This window comes from Prenolepis imparis, unplaced genomic scaffold (assembly GCF_030444845.1).
Source record: "Prenolepis imparis isolate NDT839.2.m4 unplaced genomic scaffold, iyPreImpa1.0 SCAF_3, whole genome shotgun sequence".
Taxonomy (NCBI): Eukaryota; Metazoa; Arthropoda; class Insecta; order Hymenoptera; family Formicidae; genus Prenolepis; species Prenolepis imparis.
Window position 1 is genome coordinate 10,373,274 of NW_028141161.1, and position 27,259 is coordinate 10,400,532.

The following is a 27,259-nucleotide window of genomic DNA, read 5'->3' on the forward strand; positions in this document are numbered from 1 at the left end:
TACACGTTGATGGAGAGCGACAAATCGCGCAAACCTCTCGCAAGTTTCACCGATCAATTTGCGGTAGACTGGAGCTTGTCGTACATTTATCAACCATTCGAGATTATGAATATTTTTATCAGGCTGTTTCTTAAATTTACTCTCATATTCCGTTCTTCAGCTACCTTACGATTGAAAGAAGCTAATCTTATCGTAGAGAAAAATAGTAAAAAAATGTACTCGTTGCCAATTTAATCATCTTTCGTGCGCGTTAAAAATGAAAGTGTCAAGACAGCTGTACCCTAGAAATTTTCATCCACGTTTGTCATCCTAGAAACTGTTGCGCGGCTCTTACGCAACGCGAAGCGGTCAGGCGACCGCTTTAGTTTGCGTATCCGGTCGCACGCACGCGTGTCCCGCTAAAATCGGCTTATCGGCCGTGACTCGTCGAGTGTGTGGACTTAAGCCGGTCAGCGCTGCGCAACAGCTGATCGACGATCGACCGACCGGCCAGCGCTTTCGTTTATAGCACATTAAGCTGTTACGCTCTATTACGGGAGAGAGAGACAGGAGGAAATAAGTATTAAAAGGAGAATAAAAATATGAATATTGACCAATCAGGCGCGTACCGCGCCCAGGGGAGTACTCCTGGAATTGCTCAATTTACTCGTTTCCTTATTTCTACTTCTTATGTCCTTCCATCCATTCTGCGATGGCTATTACAGCCACGTAGCCGCCGCGCGGTGCGTTCTTTCTCATGCGAGAGCAGTTTAGTTTCTCTTTCTACCTATCTTTTTTTTTCTCTCCTTCGCGATTTTCTGCTTCCTCCGATGAAGCCCCGAGATCACATCTTCGAGAAATATCTTCGACGAATGATCCCGATGTTTCTCGCGATCGCGAAAACTTTGTGTAATTTACGACCCGCGTCTTCAGTTGCTAATTAATTTAATTATATAACATCAACGAAGTTTTTTATGATCAATAGCATTGCAGTTTTATATTGTTGTATTTTTTGATAAAATATTAAGATTTCTTTCAATTTATTTCAGTTCAATTGATAATAACGCATATGATTGAGACAGGCTATTTCTATATTTTTCTTAATTGATCATCTTTTTTTTTCAAGAGAGTTTTAATGAGCAAACAGCTTATTGACATTACTTGTTCAAGCTTCTTTTATATTGGATAATTTGACAGAATTGGAATGATACTCGAAACCAAAGTATTCCTTTAACACAAGGCTCGGTTGTTTCCTTCGTATATTCTTCCAATTTACATTCCATCTGTAAGCGAATGCCGGAAGGAGCCGTAAAAGCAGATTGCGAAGCGCCGAGTGAAAAGCTGCAAAGTCGCTCCGTGAAATAATGTATTTTGTTTCTCTCTCGGGCATAACATTTTATCAAGAAACGCCGGAGAGTGCTAGACTCGCCGAAAGGTAACGAAAGACGAGAAACGAACGAGTTTTCCGAGGTTCGAAGAGACCTTTCTCTGGCCTTTGTGTGTCTTTTTGGGTTTGTATAACGGTACGCACGAAAATTATACAATAAAACGGGTCTTAGAGTGTCATAAATTTGGTCGCTGCTCTCCGTAAAGAATCGCTATCATCACGAATCATCATGAATCGTTCTATCGGGCGAAGGTGAACATATAACAACGGCGGGCCGGGTTTTGTCCGCTCTCGGCACAGGCTTTACACGCGCGTTCCGGTAATTAGCAGGAATTCGATTAGCGGTGGTAGCGGTAGAAACACGCGCGCGTGTTCGCGGTAAAGTCGTGAATGCGTGCCGCGACACGGGTCACTCTCTCCTGGGATAAGCGGAGAAAGAAAATGTCTAATTAATGGCTGACCCAGTCCTAGTGTACGGGCGCGTTACGGAGTTATGACCAAGTGCCGTAATTGCTCGGGCAAAAGGGTGACTAATAGTCCGCGCGCGCGTTATGCGTACACGCAGTCGCGCGTGTGCTATTTAACTGACGAATTAACGTTTCGCGAGCGACAGGGGATTAACAAAATTGAGAAGCTCGTCCGGCGCGATCGATCTCTTGTTTCCGTCGTACACGTTTTTTTTGCGATAAATATCAAGGAAAGTAATCTAGCGCGAGCACTTATGAATAAACGCGAGAAGAAAAAAGCGATAAATTGAACACATGTGACACGTGTTTTTTTCTCTTGAAAAAATATTTGCTATTCGACCGTAGCGCGTCGTAATTAAGTGTTAGAAAAAAAAAACGCGTTCGACTTGACAGCTAACGCGACAAAAAACTCATCATCGTTAATGCAATGAGATTCTCAATGAATCATTAATACGTCGTTGATGAGCGCGCCGTATAATTCTCATATCAATTCTCGTGCATTACCGCTCTCGACAAAGTGTTAATGATCTTTCGCGACAAAGAGAAGACAAAGAGAAAAGCGTTCCTGTCAGACGAAGAGAGAGAGACATGACACATCGCTCGTTAGCACTCCAATTGATTACGTGCAAATATCGATAATTGTGAGAGCGGCGTCGAGGAAACGAAAGGACTCGAGAAGGGAGAGACTCGATGTTGAATTTCGGAAGGCTAGAATCGCAAGGAGATCCGAATGATTTGCGGGCGTCTCTATGTGAAAGGGACCAACGAGGGGGATCCAACCGCACAGAGTTCAACCTTTCGCACAATTCGAGCGAAATACACATAGATGCGTATACACGCACAAGGAAGAGGGGGAGAAGGGGGTTCCTTGCCAAATCTCTCCTAAGCAAACAGCCGCGCGCGGCAGGTTAGATTTGTTTTCCAGATTAATGCACGGTTAACTGGCGTCGTCCTTCCGCCTCCTTCCTTCTCCTCTCTCCTCGCCACTTTCCGCTCTTCCGCTTCGCTCTTGTGTAACTCGCTCTCCTAACTAAACTATAATTCTTGGTCGTATCTCTCGTCGTAAGAGCGTTTAATTAATACGGTCTAGTGGCGCGCGGGCTATTTCCACGAAATCTCGTAATCTATAGCGTACTTTCGTGTCGCGAGCGTAATAACGTTTTAAGCGTATCGTCCCACCTTGTACAACCTTGTTAGTAGCCGGCCGCGGTAATTTCCCCCTGCGAGCGAGCGACACGCTACACGGTCAGCCCGCAGCGATACACTTTTCGCAAAGCACGAGAGATTGCTCCGCTTTTTCTCTCTTTCCCTCTCCCTTTCTCTCTCGGTCACTCTTAAGTCGAATTAAAATCGCGGTGTATTCGTTTCGGCCCCTCGAGCAAAACTGCGTAAGATTGGAAGCGCTCTCTCCGAGTTCACTTAACATAAATTATCCAACATGCTAAGAAAATTGAGCGATATTTGCTATGTTCGTGCATGAGAGAGGGATGATTATGATCTTCGAAGTATATGTACATAATATTTTCAAACGTGTATATTTTAGCGTATTTATTTCTAGGTGCGAAGGCTAGCTAAACATAAATTGTTTCCTGATCGTCGGGAAGGGTTCGTTGTGTGAAAAATGGATAGGGTCGTCCGAATCCTTCACGATCTCTCGGTTAAGGGTTAAAGAGGGATACCTTAACGCGCGTTACGGCTCGTTCGCGATAATAAATAAGCCATCACGTTACATTCATCATCAATCTATATATTCAATATAAAGATTCGAAGATAAGAAATGAGAAAACTTTCGTTTTTCTATTCACTGACCCGCAATTCAATTTATATATACAATTATTATTTAAATCTATTGTGATATTTTCCGCAATTTCGTACGTTGTTTTCAAGTTCATCGACTATATTTACTCAAGCGAATTCGAAAGGTTGAAAGTAGAGGATTGACCAAAACCTCTAAATGGCTCTACTGCAACCTAGAAAGAACAGAGGCGATGTCGCATTGCACAGTTTCGTTGCTGCCGCAAATCCAATAAGTCCAAGAAAATTGTGAGAAAACTTACGAGTATACTTATGCCGCGAGCAGACGTAAAGAGCCGTGCCTTAACGAAGACGATGTTGTTCGCGCGGACCAATGTGAGAGAATAAGAGAAAGAAAATGAGAGAAAGAGAGAGGTAGGCGTGATGGTAGCGTTGGAGGCAAAGAGGTGGAGACGAGGAGCGATATACAACGCCGCTGGAGGTTAATGCCGCGATCCGGTTCAGGGGGCAACCTCGGTGCCCGTCTAAAAACAAGACCTTCCTGCTTGCTTGCTTACTCGCCTGTTGGCTGAACGATCGCGGCAATTGCTACGTTTTCGGGTCTATGCCTCCTTATTTTTTTGCCCGCCTTTATATCGATAGATGAAATCAGAAGGCTATTCTAAGTACGAAACATGTAAAAAAGTGGATCAAAAATATAAATAATCTATATAATTTGCAGCAAGGAAATTGAAGAAAGTACGCGAATCTGGACCATTCAACTTCCACAAGAAAATTTGCATTTTATGACAAATTTTCTCTCTCTTTCTATCAATCTATCCCTACAATCTTTATAGATTAGACCGCTGCTTTACTAAATGCTTCAAATTTACCAGACATCTTTATGATAGTTTAGATATTCGCAATTTGTATATAGCGTGTTATTAAGGTAGTATCAAAATTGAAGTAGTAATGGACGATAATATATATCGTATAGAAAGTGTGTCGGCTGTCTAACCACGATTGATTTTACTTTACCATCGTCACACCATCATTTTTCTTTTTTTTTTATGAAAGATCGAAAAGGATGCGAACGTGTACACAGCTGTTGTAACTTTTGCAAGCTGCCGTGACTGGCGTCTCAGCCGTGGAAGTTGGTTGGCTAATAGGGAAAATTGTTGATCGTCGGTCGCGACAGGTGCGGTCCGCCAACCATTGGCCTCCGGTCAGACCTTCGTCGGTGGACTGCACGAGGTTATCTCGGCGTCGTGGTTACCCGCCGTCAAGGCCTCTTAAAGATGGTTTTCGTCCTCGAGTTTATTACTCGAATACCGTGCATTTATGCCGTCGCTCGTCTCCCTTGGGTGTGTTCGTTGACCCGTGGAGGAGAAGCGGTCGAGTTAACGCGAAGCGAAGCGCGTGAGAGACGGACGGCGCGGGCACCGAAAGACAGTAATTGGACTAAACGCCTTTGCCCGGTGTAAAAACACTTGAGAGTGGCTTTGAGAGAATACAGAGAGAGTTTGCACATTCGGAGTTATAAAAATTCTAGACACACTGTGCGAATTATAAGAATCGAGATTGATAATCCGAGAAAAGTTTAATTATATCTCTGTGATTCCTTTTTATAGAGTGTTCTATCAGATATATTTTCAGCTGTCGATTCTCTCTATAATAATTGCTTAATATAATTGATTCTGTGATGAGATTAGATGCCATCGCAATCGTGTGTCAAGTTAATTTTTGTAAATGTGACATTTCTTTAAAATTACACGAAGAATAAAATATGGCATTTAGTTAACTTTGATATTCATTTCTATAAAATTTTGATATAAATTTTAATGTAAAAAATCAATAAATTGTTCACTCTTACAGTTTAGAACTGTGTTGTAAAATTTTTGAGTTTAATTATTCCGATAACTTTGTTGCCATTTTTCTTAATTTTATTTTTCGTGTTTGTAGAGTTTAAATGACTGTTTCATTACATAAGATATTATATATTTTACATAAAGTCTCTTATAAAAAAAAAAATTGTATCGATCGAGAAGGACGAACGGATCTGAATGCGGTCCATCGTTCGTCTCGTCGACTGGCGATTGGGGAGACAGCGGAAAGACGGGTTAAACGATGTCAACTCCGGTATTTAACAACATGCACGGACGGAGAGAGCTGGCTCTTGACTCGTGTCAAGGGCCTGGGGTCTCGATCGCGGTAATGACTTTATGAGCGGCATCGGTCACCGTGCGTGATATTTGCGGACGTCAATATCGCCGATCACAAGGTACATGTATTCTTCTGAAAAATTGTATCTTTAATAAAAGTTTAACATAAAACTCTTGCTTCAATATTTTTTTAAATATTCAAGAAACGCTCATGATTATTACAATTTTTTTTCACAAGATCATATTAGATTCAAAATAATCTGATAAAATTACAATAATTTTGTATTACATGATTTAATAAAAATATCTTATACTTTAGCAAGATCTCTCAGAAGAATAAATGTTCAGACGAATAAATAAATGAGACATGTCTCGGAAAAAATAAATAAAAGATATTTTGAGAAGTAGCCAGCCGAAGTAGTGCGACGCGTCATCGGTGAACTTAATCGATTGTAATAAAGAATAAAAGTACATAAAGGCTTAATTTAGGTTCGCGTAATTCGTGGGTTTCGAGACGTCGTAACTGGGTGTGTACATATCACGAGTTCCGCAGAGCAAAGTCGAAGGGCAGAGGAAAAGCTCGATTTACTTGGTACTCTGTATCGCCTGTTGAACTTGGACGTTTAAAATTACCCTGCTTAATGATACCGTAATTGCGCGCCGGCTTCGTGGGAACAGAATGACGGCGGGTCGCCTCGGCGGAATCTCGCAAAGCTATTTGCGAATCTACGATTTCCACGATCGGAATTCGTGATGCGGACTTCGATCGCAGTGTAATGACCCCGCGTGTGTGCGGATCGGAAATACGCCGAATGATACGCTAAAAATAGCTTCCGCTTCGATAGAAATCTCTTTAATTTTAATAAAATGAATTCGATATACGCAATACATATATATTCTCACTCACCGATACGTAGCGAAGTTGTAGTACACAGCATACGTTGATCTGAAAACAAAATATTCAAATTATGTATGTGCATATGTGTGTGTCGAATATCTAATAAACAATGCAGTTTAGAAAAAACTAGTAGAAAAAATGTTTTTATATTGCATACCTCACAGTTGCCCCGCTGGTGCCCGATGCCTCCCCGGGCCTCCTCCTCCTCTCTTGGTCCATGGTATAGCACTCACAACTCGCGAAAACACGAATAATTACGATCGCCCGAAACTTTACACGGAACTCCCGACGCGCGACACTTTACACGGCACTCCCGACACGACGCGTGAATCGCACTGTGTATCGCAATGCCACCTGTAACAAACAAAATACATACATATATTAGAATAATCTTATTATTTCGCATTATAACATGCACAATATAAATATGTAAGCTAGAATTAACGATAGATATATCCACGGATCGCAACACATTCGCGCTCGCGAAAACAGGTTAAGTTGGGTTCTGTTGGCAAGAAATTTTGCATCGAATTTTTCGCGAAATATGCGTTTCGAACAATTACGACTACATATTGAAACGTTGAAATTATGATATGCGATTGATAAATATTACAATACAAAGATTAGAAATCGTTTCTAACGATTATGCTTACTAATTAATCACAGCGGGACGCAGCTCCAACTGCCTGATACTCGCGGCGTTTCGGTAATGGCCGAAGCTACAAACATCGGCAACTTCATGCTAATAGCGCGCGCGCGATACTATATACATGACTTAATATTAATAATTAATTAAAACTCGAAGGAGATATAGCTTTAGAAAGAAAAAATATTAATCGAGAATAAGGTATTATAACATATTATTTACAACGTATTACTATTTTATAACTTTTACTATATTATTATTTTAAAAATTAATTAGCAAATTGTAACATACACAATATAAATATAAATAGGTAAGCTAGAATATTTAATTAGCAAATTTTATTAATATTTTTTTACAGAAAAATCAGCTGATTAAGAGACATTGAGAGAGAGAGAGAATGTCTCTTTCTCCGCAATAATATTTTCTCTCTCGTATTCATAGAAATGTTTTCGAGATGTCTTGTGTATTTGATTATTGTAAAGCTTGATTTTATTGTAAAAAAATAATTAATTTGGATAATTTGACAGTGTATCTACCGAGCAATCATAAACGTCTGATTAATGGCTTATATTACTACTGAAAAAAAATTAATTGAAGCTCTATTATTAATTATGTTATGTTATGTTACTATTTTATAACTTTTACCATATTATTATTTTAAAATTTAATTAGCAAATTATAACATACGCAATATAAATATAAATATGTCAGCTAGAATATTTAATTAGCAAATTTTCGCTTTATTAATATTTTTTGATAGAAATCAGCTGATTAAAGCGTTAATTTGCTAATTAATTTTTAAAATAATAATGTGTTATAAAAATTAAAATAATAATATGTTTTAAATAATATATTATAATACTTTAAACTCGATTAATATTTTTGACAGTTATCAGCTGATTTCTGTCAAAAAATATTAATCGAGAATAAGATATTATAACATATTATATACAATATATTACTATATTTTAATTTTTTAACATATTAATTTAAAATTTAATTAGCAAATTAATGCTTTAATCAACTAATTACTGTGAAAAAATATTAATCGAGTTTAAACAAACTTTATATTATTTTTTATAAGATATCATTTTTTTAACATAAAACCGAAGAATGGCGATTAATGGGCAATCAAATATATATAGATACAATTAAAACATCTTATATTTCTCTTTTATTTCTACAAATCCTATTGAAAGTCTTAATGTTAGAAATCATGTCTCAGATTACTTTCATACAGCAAAAATCAAAGTAATAAAAAGAGAGTGAAAACGATTAGTATGACAGCGAGAATTTAAACGTGTAGCCGAGTCTTCATTTGCATTAATGATTCAGATTTATTACCGATTTCTCTTGCGCGGCTCTATAAAGATTCGGTCAACTAATTAAAAAGAATATTTAATGCTCCATAAGCGCGGCTTATATAGAAAAAGACGATAAGTCAAGACGCCCCGAGAAACAGCTGATATCCTCGTCGCGTGTGTCGGTTTCGATTTTTTTGCTTAAAATCTGGTTAATAACATCCTCTCGACGCGTTGTTGCTGCATCACGAAATGCTAGTCACACTTCGTTCGTGTTTCTGTCTATTATAGCCGGCACCGATCGAGATTACTGAAGATGTTCATCTCGCGCGCGAGAGATTCGTCCTTTAGTTTTTCTTTCTCTCTCTCCCTCTATCTGTCTCTCTTTCGAGGCGAGCTGCTGCCAAAGGCATCTCCCGTATCCGCGGAACGCGCGGGATAAATATCCTGTGGCGGTAGCATCATCAAACACACAATAAAGCCGAGCGTCTCGAGGGCGCGAGATGCTGCAGCGGCGGCATAAAGACCTCCTCGGCGCGGCAGGAGAGATCGCAGCATCGATTACACGCCCGGTAAGGTCAGAGACCCGCGATCTGGTTGGCAGGCCATGTGTACCGACCCCAGTCGCTCCTCTAAACAATACCACGCAACCGCGTGTGCATTTATGCATGCGAGCGGTGCCTGTGCGAATCGCTCTGCGAATCATCCGCGAAATGCAATATAACTTTTTTTTTCTTTAATTTCTCAAACGCCTGCATCAACGAGCCTGTCGAACGCTTTCCAACACTCGAAACATCTCCATCCACTTTTACATTTCCGTTCGCGGTTTCTTCGCCGGAAGAATATTTTGATTGCAAAATTACATATATATACATATATGTATATTTAAAAAATCTGATAAATTAATAATTATCTCACGACTTGCTTTTCATCTTTATATACATAAACAATTTTCTGATAAACCAGTAATTATCTCACGAAGTGTTTTTTACCTTTCTGTAGTCACGAAACCTCGAAGATCAAGCGATTGCGCAACATTCACATATTGGAAATAAAACGCGGCCAGTTCGCGGTGCAGCTCGTATAATATTGACGCGTAAAAAGTTGGCATTTCGATTGGAAAATATACGCTTACGCGGCGCGGTTTCCCGTGACCGCTAACACGCGTGTCAAGAAACAGGATCGGGGGCACGGTTTTACAGCGGTACCTGGTACGCGCGTATCGAACCGGTAAACGCTGTCGATCGGACGCGTTATTAGCTCTCGGGAGATTTTAGGAAGAAATAGAATCTACCGAGAGAAAGAGAAAGAAAGAGAGAAGAGTCCGGTAGCCTCTACGGGGCGCATGCCTCGGTTCGTAGGGTTTTACGATCCGTGTAATCGATGCTGCGATCAGTGCGCCGGGTCTTACGTTGCACCTTCCGAGCTGCCCACGAATGGCTTCGTTGTGCTTGTTAATCCCGCTGCAAATCTTATCGTTAGACAATTTTAGCACAGGAAGCCTTTTATCGGCTTAGAAGGCCTCTCGCCGGCGATCCGAGCGTATCCGAGACTTCGGAATGATGGTCATCTCGATGATATTAACTGCACTTGTCGGTTGAGAATATAGAGTCATGCGTCGCGGAGAGATTTAATCTTTTAAATTTCATATCTGCGTGAAATTTCTCATACAGATTTTCGACATTTTTAGAAAATTAGATGATTGTTAGAAAAAGATATTAATTTATATATCTATTACATCATCTAAGTGTAAATCTAAAATCTAAAATATATTTTGGGAAAATTTAAAATTTAAACTTATTTATATTTTTTGCTTCTTTTGAATAATATATTTCTTTGGATAATATGTTCTAGAAAATTAAACACTCTCGATGAGATACATCTCTTCTGTTTCATGTAATACATTTTTTCCTATTGATACCGAAAACTCTGAGTCTCCTAGTTAAAGGCACGCATATTTTAAGTCAAAGTTGCTCGTTTAAATATTCACGCTCTATTAAACAGTTTCATTGACGTAGGACAAAGCTTTATTGCTCTCAGATATCTTGCTTCTTCGAGAGCAACCGCGACTTATCGCGCGCTGTGTTTACCTTGATGTTTCTTACATCGGCATATAGTCATGCAAGTACATTATTCGATATTTAGCTTAAGTAAGGCCGATTTGTTACCGGGAAGGGTCGGTGGAATTTGCAAACGGATTGTTATCGCTGAAAGCGTGGGTGTCGGTCACGGTTTAAAAGCAGTTTCTTTCTCCCGTCGATTCGTCGCGGATGCAGCTCGCGAAGGCGCATCGAGGATGCGAAATACAAACGGCCGTCCAAGGCCGGTGGCTCTCTCGGTAAGGCGGGATGAGTATTACGGTGGCCATAAAGCAAAGTCCTTGAACGCGGTACTGCTATGAAAGAAGTTCGAAAAAGAAAGAAAGCGTATACATTGCACGTATGACTAACAATTATTGCTAATGGGGAAACCTGGGGGATTGTATGTTAATGCCGTCGCGTTTTCACTCTCGACTGCAAGCAAATCGCGGAATCTTAACGAGACGCCAAAGTCATTGCCGCCTTTCTTTCGTCTTCGCCTGTCACCAAAGGTGAGGTATCTTATCTGTCATTCTCGCAGTTCTTTTCAACCTGAATATAATGTCCGTCTGGAAAGTATCCGTCTTTGCATCAAAAAGTATTGGGGAGTCAGTATAATCTCAGAGAAACATAATAGAATACGAGTGGTTAAATTTTTTTGAATTCGAAAGATTCGAATTGGATTAGCTGGATCAGCTGATCTAGAGCGTCAGCTTATTCTCTATAAATAAATAGCGTTATACGCTGATATTTTTAAGAAAATCTGAATGAAAATTCAATTTTAGGCGTGCAATGGCTTAAGAGAATCTCACAGTACGAGATCTTGATGCGATGTTGAGCCGCGCCTATCTTGCAAATGCTAAATAACTGGGTCAGCGATTAAACTTGATGTGCGGCACCCGTGCCGTAATTCACGGCGATTTTTATGCACGCACCCGTTGTTGCGAATGGTCGTCGTAGTTAGTTGACTAATAGGAGCGAAGCCTCATCCGCGAGCGATCTCTTCAATCTTAATTCTTAGCGATATATTCAGGCACCGACTCGACCGTCTACTGAATAATCGAACGTCAAAGTTTCTAAATTTTTTAAGAAAGAAATCGTCTACATGCGACAAAAGAAAATAATAAAAGGGATTAATATTTTATCGCACGACGTATTCATGTATCGTTCGAAAGTTTCGCATATATATCGACGCGAGGAAACGTCGATGTTACCCCGATGCAACATCGGTTTCTTAGCCGAGAAGACCGAGAAGGACGATCGTGTATATACAATACATACGTAGAATAGCTATCGGGGAAACGTGTAGAAAGATCGATAGGCACTTGGTCGACCACGTACACTCCTTCGCACACGTACAGGCCACTCGGTGTTTTATCGCAGGTGCGAATACGCAAATCGACATGCGTGTTTATACTACACGCTCTCTCGAACCGATTCCCCGAGCCGTCGCGCCATTACGAGAGCGTAGGGTCAAAGGTCTCTAAATCATATTTTATGCAACGTTATTCTCCCGATACTACCGATAGTCATAAACGCGTTCGGTATACCTTTGCATTTCACGCACCGATACGGCCCTTAAAGACGGGTTTCTCGCAGTCCTCTCCTCTCGCGCATGTATTGTATATATATACGCTCGATCGCGTTTTGATGCGTAGAGACGCGCGGTCAGATAGACGTTTATATCGCGAAGGTTAAAATGTGTTTTGCCTACCATGAAGAAACGGCTCCATATAGCGGTACCGCAGCTTCGTGTTAAGATTAGCGTAAAAACATAAACAGCAATGCCCGTTTCCTTCTCTTATTTAAATTGTAGCATCATGCGTATCGCAACTCTGCCTCGCGAAACATGGCGAAACTAAAGAAGAAGAAACCTCAGGTTGTCTGATACTAAAATATGTGAAAAAGACGCGCGACAGACTATTTTTTAAGAGCTTCCGAAAAAAGCTTTTTCTTCTAATATATTTTTGGGAGAGATTAAAAACTAGATAATAGTTGCATAATAAGTTAATTTTACACACAGATCTCTACACGAAATTAAATCCTTCAATATAGTCGCCCAAGGGATCATCGCAGAGTCATTCTATATTCAAGAAAGACCGTGCGTACGATATTTTTAATTTTTTTTCGAGCTTCGCGTGATCTTTGAGAATGCCTTCATCGTGATAGGTCATTGCTTAACCGCGCTTACGAGATACGATCGATGGCGGAACGTCCTACGATGCTCTAACAATAGGCGCTGAAAGTACGTTCGACACCTTCGTCGTTACGTAAATCAAATCTTATGGCCGATACTCGTGCTTACACCCATATACAGCCGCGTTTGGAGTATCCGGCTCGCTTCCAAAAAACAGCTATACGTTTGCATCTCTCCATTTTAGACGGGAAAATATTACGGGTGAGAGCGAATTTGCCTCTCATTATAACTGCAAATCTCGTGACGTGAATAATTTTACTTCAACTGTACTTCAACGTCACATTTCTGCGCAATTATTTTTAATAGATATATATTTTTCTATATTAAACGTGGAATAGATATGTTTTAATCATTTTTTTTCACTTAGTGTTTTATTTCCTTTAAAATAATTTGTAATAAATAAAATTAATTTATTTAACGTCATTTCTTATAGATATATATATATTTTTATATATTAAACATCTAATAGAGATCTTAATATTTTTTAATCATTATTTTTCTAATAATATCAAATCACTAATTCGAATTTTACTTATAATTATTTGCTGTAAAATATATAATTCGCAATAAATAAATTTAATTTATTCAAGAGATCTATACGTTCCAATCTCGTACCTATTTAAAATACGCGATTGTTACAAGGGAATCATTAATAACGCAATGACATTTATCCGCTTGGCATCTCAATTACCTATGACTCCCGATCGCTTCGAAAGGATTTTTGGTCTGACTGTCGGCGATCGAGGTCACTACGAGAGAGTGACCCTCCATACTGCGACAGGGTAAGTGCAATGCGTAACCGCGGGTGCATTCCACGGCGATTGGTAAGCGCGTCGCACGTACACGTATACTTACGTATATTGTACGTCCGCGTCCGCGCGTTGAAATTGACGTTGCGATAAAGTTTTACTGCTTTCCCGATAGTCACGAGTTACAAAGCCGCGCGATAAGGCAAGGTCGGTAACCGACCCTCTCTTTCTCTTTCTCTCTTCCTCTCTTCCTGCCCGACAATACGTCGCTGTAATAGCCTACGTGACACACGTGTATATCGCACTTCATCGCCGAAGCGCGTTTACCGTCTCCCTATCGTTAGAAAGCCGTGCAATCGAGTCCAACGAGAGAAGGAATTATTTTTATCGAAATGTACACATGACGCATATATAGAGAGTGCCTCATCATTATTGCTTACTCTGAGAAAGAGTGTACTCGAATGATCTATCAGCGCTGATTAATTTGCTGATAGTGTTTTCTTTATGCTGACAGTAGTTTCTAATCTTTAGCCTATATCTTTTTTTCCTGAATTTGTTTTATCTTGTTTATCGTTATTGATATAAATATACGGTAAAAATAAGGGAATATACACTGTATATCATAATAAACTACGTTTTAAAAAGAAATGTTTGAGACAGAAAATATTTTTCAGTTTAACGACACACTTAAATGTTATAAAATTGTGTACAGTTATTATATATAAACGAAAGAGTGTCAAGCTTTTTATCAAGATTGTGTATCTGTATGAGAAACAACGATAGCGGCCTGGTATCTCGTATACGCAATTGCTTTCAAGTTGCGCGGCAATCCCAGGGGGCTGATGTAACGTAACAGTCAATCGGGGGGTAATCATTATACGCGCGCGCTATCGGTCTCTCGAAATTCGCCGTAACCCCCAATATATATCGTTATATCCCATAGTCGTCACGGTAAATCGTGATGATCGCGGCGACCGCCACGACAATGTCGCCGTAGGAGAGCGAGATTTATGGGATTGCACATGCTTACGGTAAATCTCCGGCAAACATCACGGCGGAGAGATACGGCCGGATACAGACACAGACACACAACACAGAATCGTATAAACGCGCAAGTCGTTTCGCGCTTTTCCTCGCGATTTCCGTTTCTCTCGCGGGGGGAGGAGAGGAATATGTATATATCTCTTCGTGCTTTTCTCTTTCTCTCGATTCGTAAAAATTTTTCTCTTTTTCCCCCATAAATTCAATAATCTCGTCGTCCGCAAATACCATCCAGTAAGCCCCGTTTTCGCACACGGTTCACGTAGATGCTCTCCTACGCGTAGCTTCGATCGACACACTCTCTCTCTTTCTCTCGTCCCGCCAAAAGCGCTTGGACGAAATCGCCGTTCTGTTCCGTTCGCCAAAGCCGCGGCGTGCCGCCGAAATTATCGCGCCGGCACGTGCCACGATTTCCCGATAAGCCCCGACGAAATTGTCTGGTCCTCGTGAGTTAAGAGCCGATCATGCGTTCGATTCTGCGTCTTTCGATCGAATCGGACACCGCGTCTACGGTTAGCGATAACGTTTCGGAGATATCGGTTATATCGATTATCCAAACGAATCGTTTCGCTAGAAACGAGTGCGCGTTTTGATGAATCATCGAGAGAAATATTTAAAATATCCTCCTCGGTATTTTCGACAGGCAATATAGATACGAATGAAAAGATTCAACACAGAGGGATGCTATTAGACCATTAAAATTAATTTATAGAGGAAGAGATCCCGAGATTTATGCCGCGGCCGTGTGTGTGCCGAGGGATTCGACGAAAGATTAAAGGTACTGACCGCGTATCGCGGGGAAGATCGAGGTCCTAGTTTAATATTGACATTACGTGCCAGCCTCTTTGTACATACAATGTGTATGTCGGAATGACACACATGCGCTCGCGCGTGACCCAAGGGGGCAGCGCGGGTAAACACGTTTGCGCGCCTCTAATCTCCTCAGGATGCGTCAAATATATTCTCGGATACTAAAAATCCCGAGATCCATGCACACACCGATTCGATATGTACCGACGAAATTTCCCAGAAAATCTCCGACAGTTACATCTCTTTCCCTGCATCCTTTTTGTATTTTCTCAATTTAACAACGACAAACTTTAGAATACATATGTTTATTTGCGGATCATTTGCTTTTGAAATTTGTCTTTCATACGTTGTCTTTTATCGTATCTGAATTTACCTAAATCATACTAATCGATTTCAACTAGTTTTCGTCTAATATTTGTCGATACCAAAGATGACATGATTGGTCCGAATGACCGATCGAACGAATTAATTTATTAGATGAAGAAGAATATAGGGAGGGTGAATCGCGAAAGAAGTGGCGCGTATTCGACCGGAATTTCATATTGATTGTAATATGATTTTGCTGCCGTCGGCGAAAGGGGCTGACACCCCCTCTTACTTGGCCGAATCAGAAATACTAAAATAATGTCGTTGGCGGCCATCGGCGTTATTGTCGGTGATTTGTCTCCGACCCCCGGCTGGTTGCCCGAATACCAAGCTCTGCTCCAAGACAAATTCCTGCCGCAACAATATTTCATGATTGTCTGAGTCAGATCATTTCGAAAAATCCAACGCGCTGGAAATTGCAGGGATACTACGCGTATTTTCGCTTATGTCGTTAAATATATAGCGCATATTGAATTATTATCAGAAAGATAGCTATTAGTAAATGTCTGCAGAGGGGCGAGTTTTTGCTGTATAATTTCCTCCTGTCAGCTGTATATATGTATATCGATTGAACTTATCGCGAACGGATAAAATTGATTGACGTTTAGCTGTTATCGAATAGACATGACGATAAAAATTAATTATTAATATCGAGGAATCCTTGTCGCGCGCGCTCGTATTTCTCTTTTTTAACGACAGATCGAAGAACAAAAACTCCGAATGAATTGTGGGACATATATTATGAATCGCCGTGTGATGTCGACGCGACTATACGACCTCCCCCGTCGTTATGCCATCGTATATATATATTCGGCTAAATGCGAGGAACTAATTCTATGGTCGGTGACCCTTCACGCGAGAAAGGATCGTTTCGTCTTTCCGGAAACCGTATTCGGGCGTTATACGTGACCTCGCGTTGCTTTTACGAAGCAGCCGCTCACGGATTCGTGAATGCAGCAGCGTCGCGTTGTTGAGGAGACTCGCTCGTTAGGTGCCGCTCATTATAGCCGGGCCGTAAACCGTCGGTCTTAATTAAGAAATGCTAATTCAGCGATTTAATCCGCCGATTCGATACGGAAGACCTACTTTCAATTTTTTCGCCGGCGGCGCGGGCGAAATTGAGAAAAACATTAAACGTTCGCCAATTTACTTGCATATTCAATTTTATTCGTCGTCGTCGGGATTTTGTGATGCGTCACGTAATCCACGAAACCGAGATAAATCGGCTCTAGAGATCTCTCGAGCGTTACAGTCTGGAAAAGCTGCCACAGGTCGAACGAAACGTGCAGTTTCCCACGAGAAGTGTTTCCCTTCTTTCTACGTTAATATCCAGATGCAGTTGCAACGATAATTGCATGGTTAACTTACTTTAGAGATAGCAGTTAGCGTGTATATTTCTTGATTAGAACTTTAAGGAGAACTAGTTGCATCCTTGTGGATTTAACGTTAGCATAAGCATTTTTGTATTTGTCCATATAACTATACAATCTTAAGTGAGAGAGAAAGACAAATAGTGACTCATATATGTATATACAATATTATAATTATAACAAACTTGTTAAAATATAAATATTATTATAAATTCATAAAAGCATATAATAAAAAAAAAAAGATATTTAATAACCGATCTCTTTGTCAATTTCCAAAATTTTGAATTAATCAAACAATATTATTTGAGTTTCGAATAATATTATTAAACTTGGCCAATCCCTTAATCATCGGCCGAAGAACTTCCGTGAGTCGTAAAGAGGCCAGGAGGCAGAAAGCTCCGGATGATACGCTTTCGTCTCCTTTGACCGCGGCTCTTCTCCCGAGTCCCTCTATCGAGGCTTCCGCAGTCACGAAATACACGCCCGGGAGAGGTTCCATTAAAAGCTATTAGCCATTAAAGCGTCGAAATATTTTATGCGCAACGGCGAGGGCGTATAGCGGGTAGTTATACAAGCCCCCTAACTTACGACCGCTATCCGCACCACGCATTCGAAAACAAGGGAAAATCTAGGGCACTCTCACCGACCCCACCGGTCGATCTACGCAGCCTCCGCATCCGAGCAGTACTTTTGATCCCATTTAGCCTCAACATTGCGTGGTACTTACATTTGCTCGCTCAGAAATCCGGTCTGCTCTTTGAGATAACCATCGATAAAATGTATAGACATAGGTGTTGACGTGTAAGTTTAGACGTGTGTAGGCGAAATGTACACACCTATAAATGTAAACTCTAATGTCGGATTTGCTTCTGGAAAATTTAAACGATATAGAACAAGAATCTTTTGATCAAAATACCTGCGCTTTTTATCCTTTCCATTAACTCGATCACCGACCGCAAGAACCTTAAAAACGCAGATATATTGATCGAAAGATTCTTGTAGAAAATTCTATTTTTTGTTGAAGATTTGAATATTTAATTTTTATGTATTGCATAATTAATTAATATATTTATATGCATGTATTGCAATAATAATTTTTATGCATGCGTTGTAATTTTTAATATTTTATTATCAAAGAATAATATAACTTTGCTTGACGTGCGTAATTATATTCGATTAGATTAAACGAAATGAGAAAAAAAATATATAGAGATATATATATTTATATATTTATTATTTGAGATAGATTTTGACATATATATGTGCGTAAATTCGTAAACTGCGCGCTCTTCGTAAACGAAAAGGAATAGCAAAAAGATTATTTTCCTCGATCAGCTGGAAGCAAACACGTTTGCACCACGTGCTGCAATTTTTAAACCGCGGTTGCAACACACGAGATCTGAAAAAACACACCGTGGTTCTTTTCTCGGACAACAACGGTGCAGAAAGATTCGGGGATAGTTTTTCTTCGCGTTTCGGTATACTTCGGACGAGCGGAAATTATGAGCAACGCCTGGGCGAGCCGATTGCGAGCCTAAATAAATAATGTCGAACCTCAACCTCTGAATCGCATGCTCACAAACGAGGAGCCTCTGTACGCTCGTGTCCGTCACTTTCTTCCCTCTCGCGAAAGGGTTGTTTACCGTTCTCGTAGAATATAATGTTTGGCTTTCCCCCGGTTTCCCCGATGCACTAATGCAATTCGTTAATTAGATCCGCGACGCGGAAGGGTTCGGAACAGCGAAAACATGATCGAACGTGAACGTGAGAAGCCAATTAAGACGTACGAGAGAGCCGGCTTTCCCCGCCTTCTGCCGATGTTGGATTATTTCGTTAGCGAAAATTCCTCGTCGGGAGAGAGCGGGCTTTCCGTTCTACTGAGATGGCCTATTAATCATAAATTATAGCGAGAATAATAATGACGAGAGAGCGACAATTTACCTTGGCAGCTGACTCGTTAGTTTATTCTAACTGTCAACATGTTAGCTTCTAATATTTGTTAACATAAAAATCTTGACGTATATATTATTATATATTATAGCTTTATATATGATTTAAGAATTTTTTTCTGAGTAAATATTTTTTTAGGATATTCAAACAACGTAAATATATTTCGGATGTTATCTTTCTCTCACAAAGAATATCTCTCTTTCCGACTTTTCTGAAACATTTTCGAATATTTGTACTGTTTTGATAGATACACTTTTACATAATTCCTCATCTCAGGAAAGAAAAATCTGATTTATACCACTCAGATTTAACGGCTCGTGTAACTTACTTGAAATTACGAATTATCTTCCAATGCATTCGATTATGATCGCGTGTATCCAGTCTACGTACACAACGTACACGTTGTCGAGAAGCTTGCTCGGCGGCGATGCGAAATCATTTTGAGCGGTAATAAAATATACTGCGAGGTCCGCTGCTTCGTAAGAGGGCGCGACGAGGCCGAAGGATATAAGTGCGGGATTCGATGGTCGAAATAAATGGAAATAAATAACCGAGGGCGGGTCTCGGCGAGAGATCGGCGAGGTCCTCGGGAACGGCGCGGTGGAACGACAAGGCGGAGGTAGCGAAGGAGGAATCGAGGGAATAGGGTTGTTTCAGTGGGCGTATATAGGGTCAGTAACATTGCGTCATGCATCACTGGAAGCGGATGGAGGAGCTCGTCCGCTCGATATTTGCACCCTCTTGTACTGTCGGTCACCCTCTTCCCTCTTCTCCTCTCTGTCGATGCCATATTTGTACGAGCGAATCTGTCCCGCCGTTCCCTCTCGCCGCGAAGTGTACATTTAGAGCTGCGAGTGTAATTGCGACCTAAGCACATTCGACCAGCTTCCCCTTCGATCAAACCCTCCGGAGCTCGCTTTCACTCCGGACGCATTTACATGATGACCACCGACACATTGCGCTCTCGTAAAGTATTTCTAAAATATATTGATATTTTATCACCATTTCATTTGCTTGAAAGAGCTTCTTGAAAATCCTGAAGGCGTTATATAAGATATTGCAAAAATATCTAGCATACTTTCTCTCTGATTCGAGGCTCTTTGTCATTTTTTTCTTAATATAAATTGCACGGAAACCTGTTGTATTCTCATCGTTTTGATTCTCCGTGATAAATGATTTTCTAATTATTAATTTCTAAATTTTGTTTTTATTTTACTTGATATGTGATATCTGCAAAAATTTAGAACTCTATGTATTTATTTGTTTATCTCTATTCGCGATAGTTTTGGAAATTTTAAGACATCTCGGTTATCATGGCCGATATTGTTATCCCCGCCGCGTGAGGAAAATGAAAGAAGAAAAAAAAGAGGAAAAGAACAGGCGCTGAGAGTTTTATCGATACGATATCGGTACGAGTATCTCACTCAAGCACTCGTTGCCATCATCGTGGTACATTGCATCGGGCTACATTTCTTCTGGACCACCAGAGATGTCCAATATCTCTCTATGAAGCGGGGGATCACGGCAGGGGTCAGCAACGGGGCGGCTTTAATATTTCGCCGGGGCGTGAGCGGGGTTCTCTCCCGAAGATTCTCCTGTTCGTTCTTAAAGCGTCGGTGCGTCTTGAAAAATGACACGATACAAACCGCAGGTTACTGACTTCGCGGATATCTAATATCCCATCTCGTAATATAGATCATAACGGGCTGGCTCGACGTGCTATTTAACAGCACGCAATCCTTTTAAAAGCGAACGCGCATTATTATACATATATATATATATATATATATATATGTATATATAGAGTTAGATCTTTATATAAAATATCTCCAGAAGTTCCCTCGCTTCATCACAATTTTGCACAATTTTTTGCGCGCATGCGAGAAATGTAATTGAAAAAAATGGTAACCATTGTGTAGATAGATATACATCGATATAATTACAAAGCGCGCGACGTTTGCATGTTGTGGCGCATCAAGCCTTAATATCAATTTGAACGAAAAAGTCATTTTACGTCATTTCACGCCCGTGAAGCAACATCGATCGCCACCGACAACCGTAGGTAGGTAGGTAGGTAGGTAGGTAGGTAGGTAGGTAGACAAACGCACTGCGCGTCCTTGGTAGCGTAATCGAATATGTTTCGACTGCGGTGCGTTCGGTAACGCGAATGCGGTACACGTAATGGCAGTCATTACGTACGCAGAAGCCGTAGCCGCACACACACGTAATTCGCAATTCCGAGGGATCGCGGTAATCGAGTGATCTCCTTGCGAGAAATATATCGGCCGGATTGCGGCTACCAATGGGCGCGTATAGGATATGATACGTACATATCTCGCGTACGCGGCCTTGCACACCCTTCGTGAGTGAGAGATGCCGCGACCCTGAACGACGTTATGAGTCGAACCCTCATTGTGTTCGTGCTGTGGCAACCGGTGATCGGCAGAACAACGCCGAATGATCTTGAGCGACGACGGACAGGCGCCGAGATAAAGAGAGAGAGGGGAAAAAAAGAGGGAAAGAGAGAAAGAGACAATGTTTTTCGCGGAATCCGCGCGTACATCATCGATGTCTTTATTCTCCCTTCTCCTTGATTTATGAAAATTATTGAGCTCGTATCTCGGAAGCTGTCATCGAAGATGAGTGACGGTCGTTTTTCTTAAGTGACACGTGTGCCACGTGAGTATGAGGACGAGCGTCGAGAATTATGAGATCAGTCGTATGAACAATGAATCGTGGAAAAGGAGTCCTATGCTAATGGGAATTTAATGGCAAGATTATGAAAGGATTGCGAGAGAGGTGCGTTCGCTATTTCTTCGAGACGTAACGGGCAAACGGATAATTTAAGAATGATGTTTTAATCTCTTATTGAAAAATATAGTCGAGATGCTGGCAAAAAAAATTTTGACAAATTAGATATTTCTAATGAAATTAAGTTATATATACGCGATTTTTTCTTACTCGAAAAATTGTCTTCGAAACTCGAAAGGTAAAGTAACCGAAATAAATCGCAATACTTGGAGGACATTCATATAAACGGCGCAGGTCCGTCGTGAAATGCATCGCTTTATGATTGCGACAAATCGCATTATGTAAAATTATATGTATAAATGTTGCGTCGCGCATAAATATTGTGGTCGCCTGGCAACCACAGATGATCCATTCGCGACTCCCGCTTCTCGTTGCACTCTCGTACTCTCACTCGCGAACGAGCGTATATATCTCTACGATGTGGCATTATCCAGAATATATTTTAATATACGACCACAGAGAGCCGATAAATATCGGTGTCGGCGCGTATACTCTCTGGTCTCTCGCCTGACGAGAAAGAGCGATTCCCCTCTCGTTTTCAGCCAGTCGTAAAGCTCGGAACGCCCGGAATGGACCTTTTGTGGAGTTCAACGAGGGCACTCGAGCGTTGCGATGCTCCCGTCCCGATGGACGAGAGCTGCGAGCGTCCAAAGACACTTATAAGCGATATCTCGAATTTTTATGAGACTTCTCTCGAAAATATTTCGACCGATTGCGCCAAGAGAGTGCTTTCACGAGCCATTTCGATCGCCGTCTCTCTTTCATGGAGGAGACCTCGAGCTTCTCGCGCGACTTATTAATGCGTCATGCGATAGGTAGCTAGTTGACGCCTGTTGTTCCTTCTCTTCACTTTGTCGTACCTCATCTCGCTTTCTTTCTTCCCCCCTTTTTTCCCCTTTTGCCGCCCGCTCGCTCTGCCGGTCCGTCTCGAGAGAACACGTAAAGAGGCTTTATCGCGTGTAAAATGGTGAGTACGGTGACAAGCAGTGAGAGTCAAGAGGATCGTATGACGAACGAGTGGATATCAGCGGCGAGCCTGCGGAAGGTGGAAGGTAGGAGAGAAGAAGAAGGGTTACACGCGGCGACACACGCGATCGATAAGTTTCGCTCCCGTGGCGCGCTTTCGAGGGGGAAATGAGAACCGGGGGGTAGAACTGAGCGAGGGTGCGTTTGCCGCTGGTTCGCCTGATCCCCATGAAACGACACGGAAATTTAGCGGACCGGTTTCTCGATTACTTCGACCTTAGGCTATTTTACATTTACGCGGCGACAACACACCGCTTACACAGCACGGCTGGATGTCCCGACTTGACACGTTAAGTGCCGCTGACAATTTGTTAGCTTTGCGCGCAAAGAATGCTAAGCGCTCCTCGGTGTATACCCTCTCTCGCCGAAGAGATAAAGGAGTAACGGAACATCCGACTGACATCCGATGAGGCAAGAATTTTCGAATTCACTATCAGCGAACGTATCTCCGTATCGTAGAGAATCTATTAAACCTTATATTTTTTTGCTTCATATAAAAATCACGAACGCGCAGTTACAGCATTTATTAATTATTTACTATTCAGGGAACTAAGCTTTCCTTTGAAAGAAATTGATTTTAATTTTGATTTTAAGTTTATTAATTATCAACGTACTGAAAATAAAAATAATATAAAACTTAATTTACACATTTATGTACATGTTTTCTTGAAGTTTATCGTAAAATATTTAATTTTCCATATTAAATAATTCCATATTTAAGCTTCGCATCGAGATTTTCTTCACACACACACACACAGGAATAGTAATATACTATAAATATTTCTAAGACTCATAATTCTTCATATATCTTCATTGCACGAGAGAGTTAATGATTTGAGGATCGATAAGCCCGACGTATCGCCATCGATCATCGCGATGAAAATGATATGGTTAAATCATACCATAAAAGATTTCGGGGTGTCGAACGCGTGCGGGAATGGCAACGATTCAACTCCAGATTCATTCGATTCGACATGCCCAACCCTATATTCTAATAGCTCTTGCAAAACAAATGTGCTGAGAGCACGCAACGCGCGTTATAAAATATATATCGCGGTCCAAGACGTATCATTCATGCGCAAGAACGTGAGCCGCCCTGGCGCCGACTGATTTGCATCCGGTCAAATTTTTCGAAATAAAAAAGAGAAAGCAAAATCAATTTCGTAAATTCCCACCGCGAGAAAGATGATGGATTCGGGACGGGAAATAATTAAGTTAATTGCTCGCTCGGGGCTGACGTCACGCGAGATCGAGAGACTCGAAATGCCGCGTGCTCTATGATGCTCTTGCAGAGAAGCCGCCGCTTATTAGCGGTACGAGAGGCTATCGCGTAATCCGATATTCTGCGATTTCCGTCTAATCGTGGCCGACCGACTGTAATCTGACGAAGTTTGATTTAAACGAGAGAATTACTGCGGTCGACCGCGTGCTGCCCAGGAACCGGTTCGAGTGGCGCGAGTTATCCAGGAGTGATCAACCGTGTCGATGGAGCTTTCGAGACAGCTCGCCGAATTTTCGACCGGGAGTGGAATCGTGTTTACGCCAGTCATCGGTTGCTTTATACCGGGAACCGAAACCAATATAATTCGCGAGCTCAATTTTCGATGATGGATTTATTGTTCATTTTGTTGTGCATTCTATACTTTGTATATCTTGAAATTCTTTAAAATTCAAATATATGTCCCATATAAAATAAAAAAAAAAAATCTCTGTAAAAAAATACACACATGCCAAGTAGGTAAAAAATATTCATATAAGTAAAAAAGTATAAAAAAAATAAAAAATATTAAACACTGTTCAAAAATTAGCTACTTTAAAAAAATGAGATTAATACAATTAGTCGTTGTTAGCTGATGTTAATCGTGACTTAAAATTCCATTAATCCGTACAATAGATTTAATAGAATAGTTTGTATAATTTGAAAGAAAATTTCTCTTGCAAATTCTAAGTTGCATAAAACGAACTTAATATAAAGCAAATTATAAAGACTTGGCGTGCTTAGGTCGCACAAGACATAAAGTTTATTAAGAAAAATGTTAGATTTTTTATTATTGATTTCAATTCTAAAGATATTTTAATTGACAGCACGTTTAACATAGGAATTCCAGATAATTCAACGCGAACACAATCGAATTATTATTTGCTTCTTACATACTTGACATTGTGACACTATTGCGTTGCTTGATATATATCCCTCTTTCACTTTAAATGCAAAAAATAAAGATAAAACCGACAGATCTATAAATATAAAAGATTATATCTCACACACATTAAGTATCGCGTTATTACGAATAAGCGATAGATTATCTCTCTAAATTATGACTATAGACATATTTCTATTAATCCGATATTATCCTATAGCATCGAACAAGCTATGCCTATTTGTCGCATATTTCATTATTTATATAGCAGAGATTTTCTCAAGATATATGTTCCTCGTCAAGTAGAGGAAGAAAGTTGAGCGCGCTGATTATGGAACGAGGATTAACCGCAGTTGGCGCACCCGCTCGTTAGGCGTTAAGACGGCAAAGAAAAAATAAAAAAAGAATCATACAAATTAGGGATCGGCTGAAAAATCTCAAGTATCGAAAAGAATCCGCAAAACGTCGGTGCATAAATCGCGCGCTCAAATACGCGTTTTGCGTGACTCCCGGGACCTTCGGGCGCGAGGAAAACGAGCGTGCACAAACGGGCGAGTGATATATGCGCAGTCATAATTTCATAATCTCGATTCAGAGGAACCACCCACCAGCCTCCCTCCCATCTATATTGCCGCATTTTGCTCGCGCGCGCGAGTAAACACGATGCACGTAGGCGATATATACGCGGCACAAATGACTTTTGATTCTGTCACTCGGCATTACCGGCAATTAGTCGATCGGCCGTTGATCACACAACCCAGGAAAATATTAAGGCTGCCTGTCGCGCGAGCAGAGGTGAACGTACATTGCTTAACGCAATGGCGTAGGTACGACAAGAACAAAAATAAAGTAACGATAAAGTTAAAGCAGTTAAAAAATTACTCTTATTTTGTCTCTTTTTCTCTTTGCGTGTAAAAAAATATACATGTATGTATTAGTGAGAATATCTTGAAATTTTTGCTTTTCTCTTTCCTATTATTTTCGCTCCAGAGAGATCTGCGCTTATAGCATAAATGCCTTCCAATTTGCCTTCTCTGTGCCTGCAATAACAAAGCACTCTGCTTTTATGATAAATTTACACGTTTACAATATTCTCTCTTGGAAATATATAATTGAGCAACACGTTGACAGACGGGGATGAAACGGGGAAATTTGGAGGCAAGGAAGGAAGAAGGGATCTCGCCAAGTCACTGTTAACGGCGTGTTTACACGAAACGTTTAGCAAACGGTTAACCGTAAATCCGGTAGTTTAGAGCGGCTTCGTAGGAGCCTTCTTAGATGCACATCTAGGAGCTCTATTCAGCGTCTCAAATTAACGAAGCAAATTGTTAATAGCCCGAGTCAAGTAGCGAGATAGGGACGATAATTCGAAATGTCGCATGGCTCTTTCGTGTCGATAATTTTACTTTTATTAATTACATCCGGATATATCTCTGCTAGGATAGCTGTAACGTTTGGGATCAATGGGATCCCGAAGACGTTACTCCTTTAAATCCGGTTACTTGGCAACGGATACATTTCTCAAAGAGGGATTTGCGCGAGATCTCGAAGAGATCGCAGTATCAGAGAAAGCAATTCGCGCAATTGTCGGTATAATTCACATCGTTTATCGAATCGCGAGAGGAAATCGCAGTCTCTAATACTTTCGTTTCGCACTAGACATCACAACCGGTATTTAGGAATTACTTTGCTACTTATAATCTGACCTCTGTACTAACGGCAGCTATAATTGCCTCTTGGTATATACAATCTCGAACGTATTAGCTTTTACTAGTACGCTGTTATTATACTTTATGTTCAAACTTTCTCTCTTGTACGCGATCTCTCTCTTTTTCGCGCCAGTTCTGTCTCATTTTGCCATCGTGCGCACAAAATGTAAACGATGTCTCAACTTGCACTAGATTATTGAAATTAACGAGCGAGCGTTAATCCGAAATTAACCTCCTTCCTCCATCTCTTTTCCCCTTTCGATTACTTAATCGTCCGCGGACAATTTGTACTTAATTACGATCGTTCGTAGAAATGATTCCGTTCCTAGACTTCTCGAGGTATGTTTTGCCTCTCGGACTTATTAGTCCTGTAAATTATTGACGATTGCGGTCGAGCACGAAACGCGAGGCAGTTCTGATTGTCGTGCAAGCCGGGT

General features: G+C 40.7%; 1 protein-coding gene and 1 long non-coding RNA gene across 2 annotated transcripts in view; one reads left to right on the forward strand and one right to left on the reverse strand.

Annotated features, from left to right (window-relative positions):
• The window catches only part of LOC145934119 (uncharacterized), a 135,661-nt gene that overhangs the window by 67,471 nt on the left and 40,931 nt on the right, over positions 1 to 27,259 (reverse strand). The window contains exons 6-7 of the long non-coding RNA XR_014424995.1: positions 6,785 to 6,981; positions 6,637 to 6,675 (exon numbers count right to left, since the gene is read on the reverse strand). This is a non-coding gene — a long non-coding RNA (uncharacterized LOC145934119). The remainder of the gene's footprint in view (positions 1 to 6,636; positions 6,676 to 6,784; positions 6,982 to 27,259) is intronic.
• LOC145934338 (MAP/microtubule affinity-regulating kinase 3-like) overlaps positions 1 to 27,259 on the forward strand; it is a 223,499-nt gene that overhangs the window by 36,961 nt on the left and 159,279 nt on the right. The gene's annotated exons all lie outside the window — the stretch shown is intronic.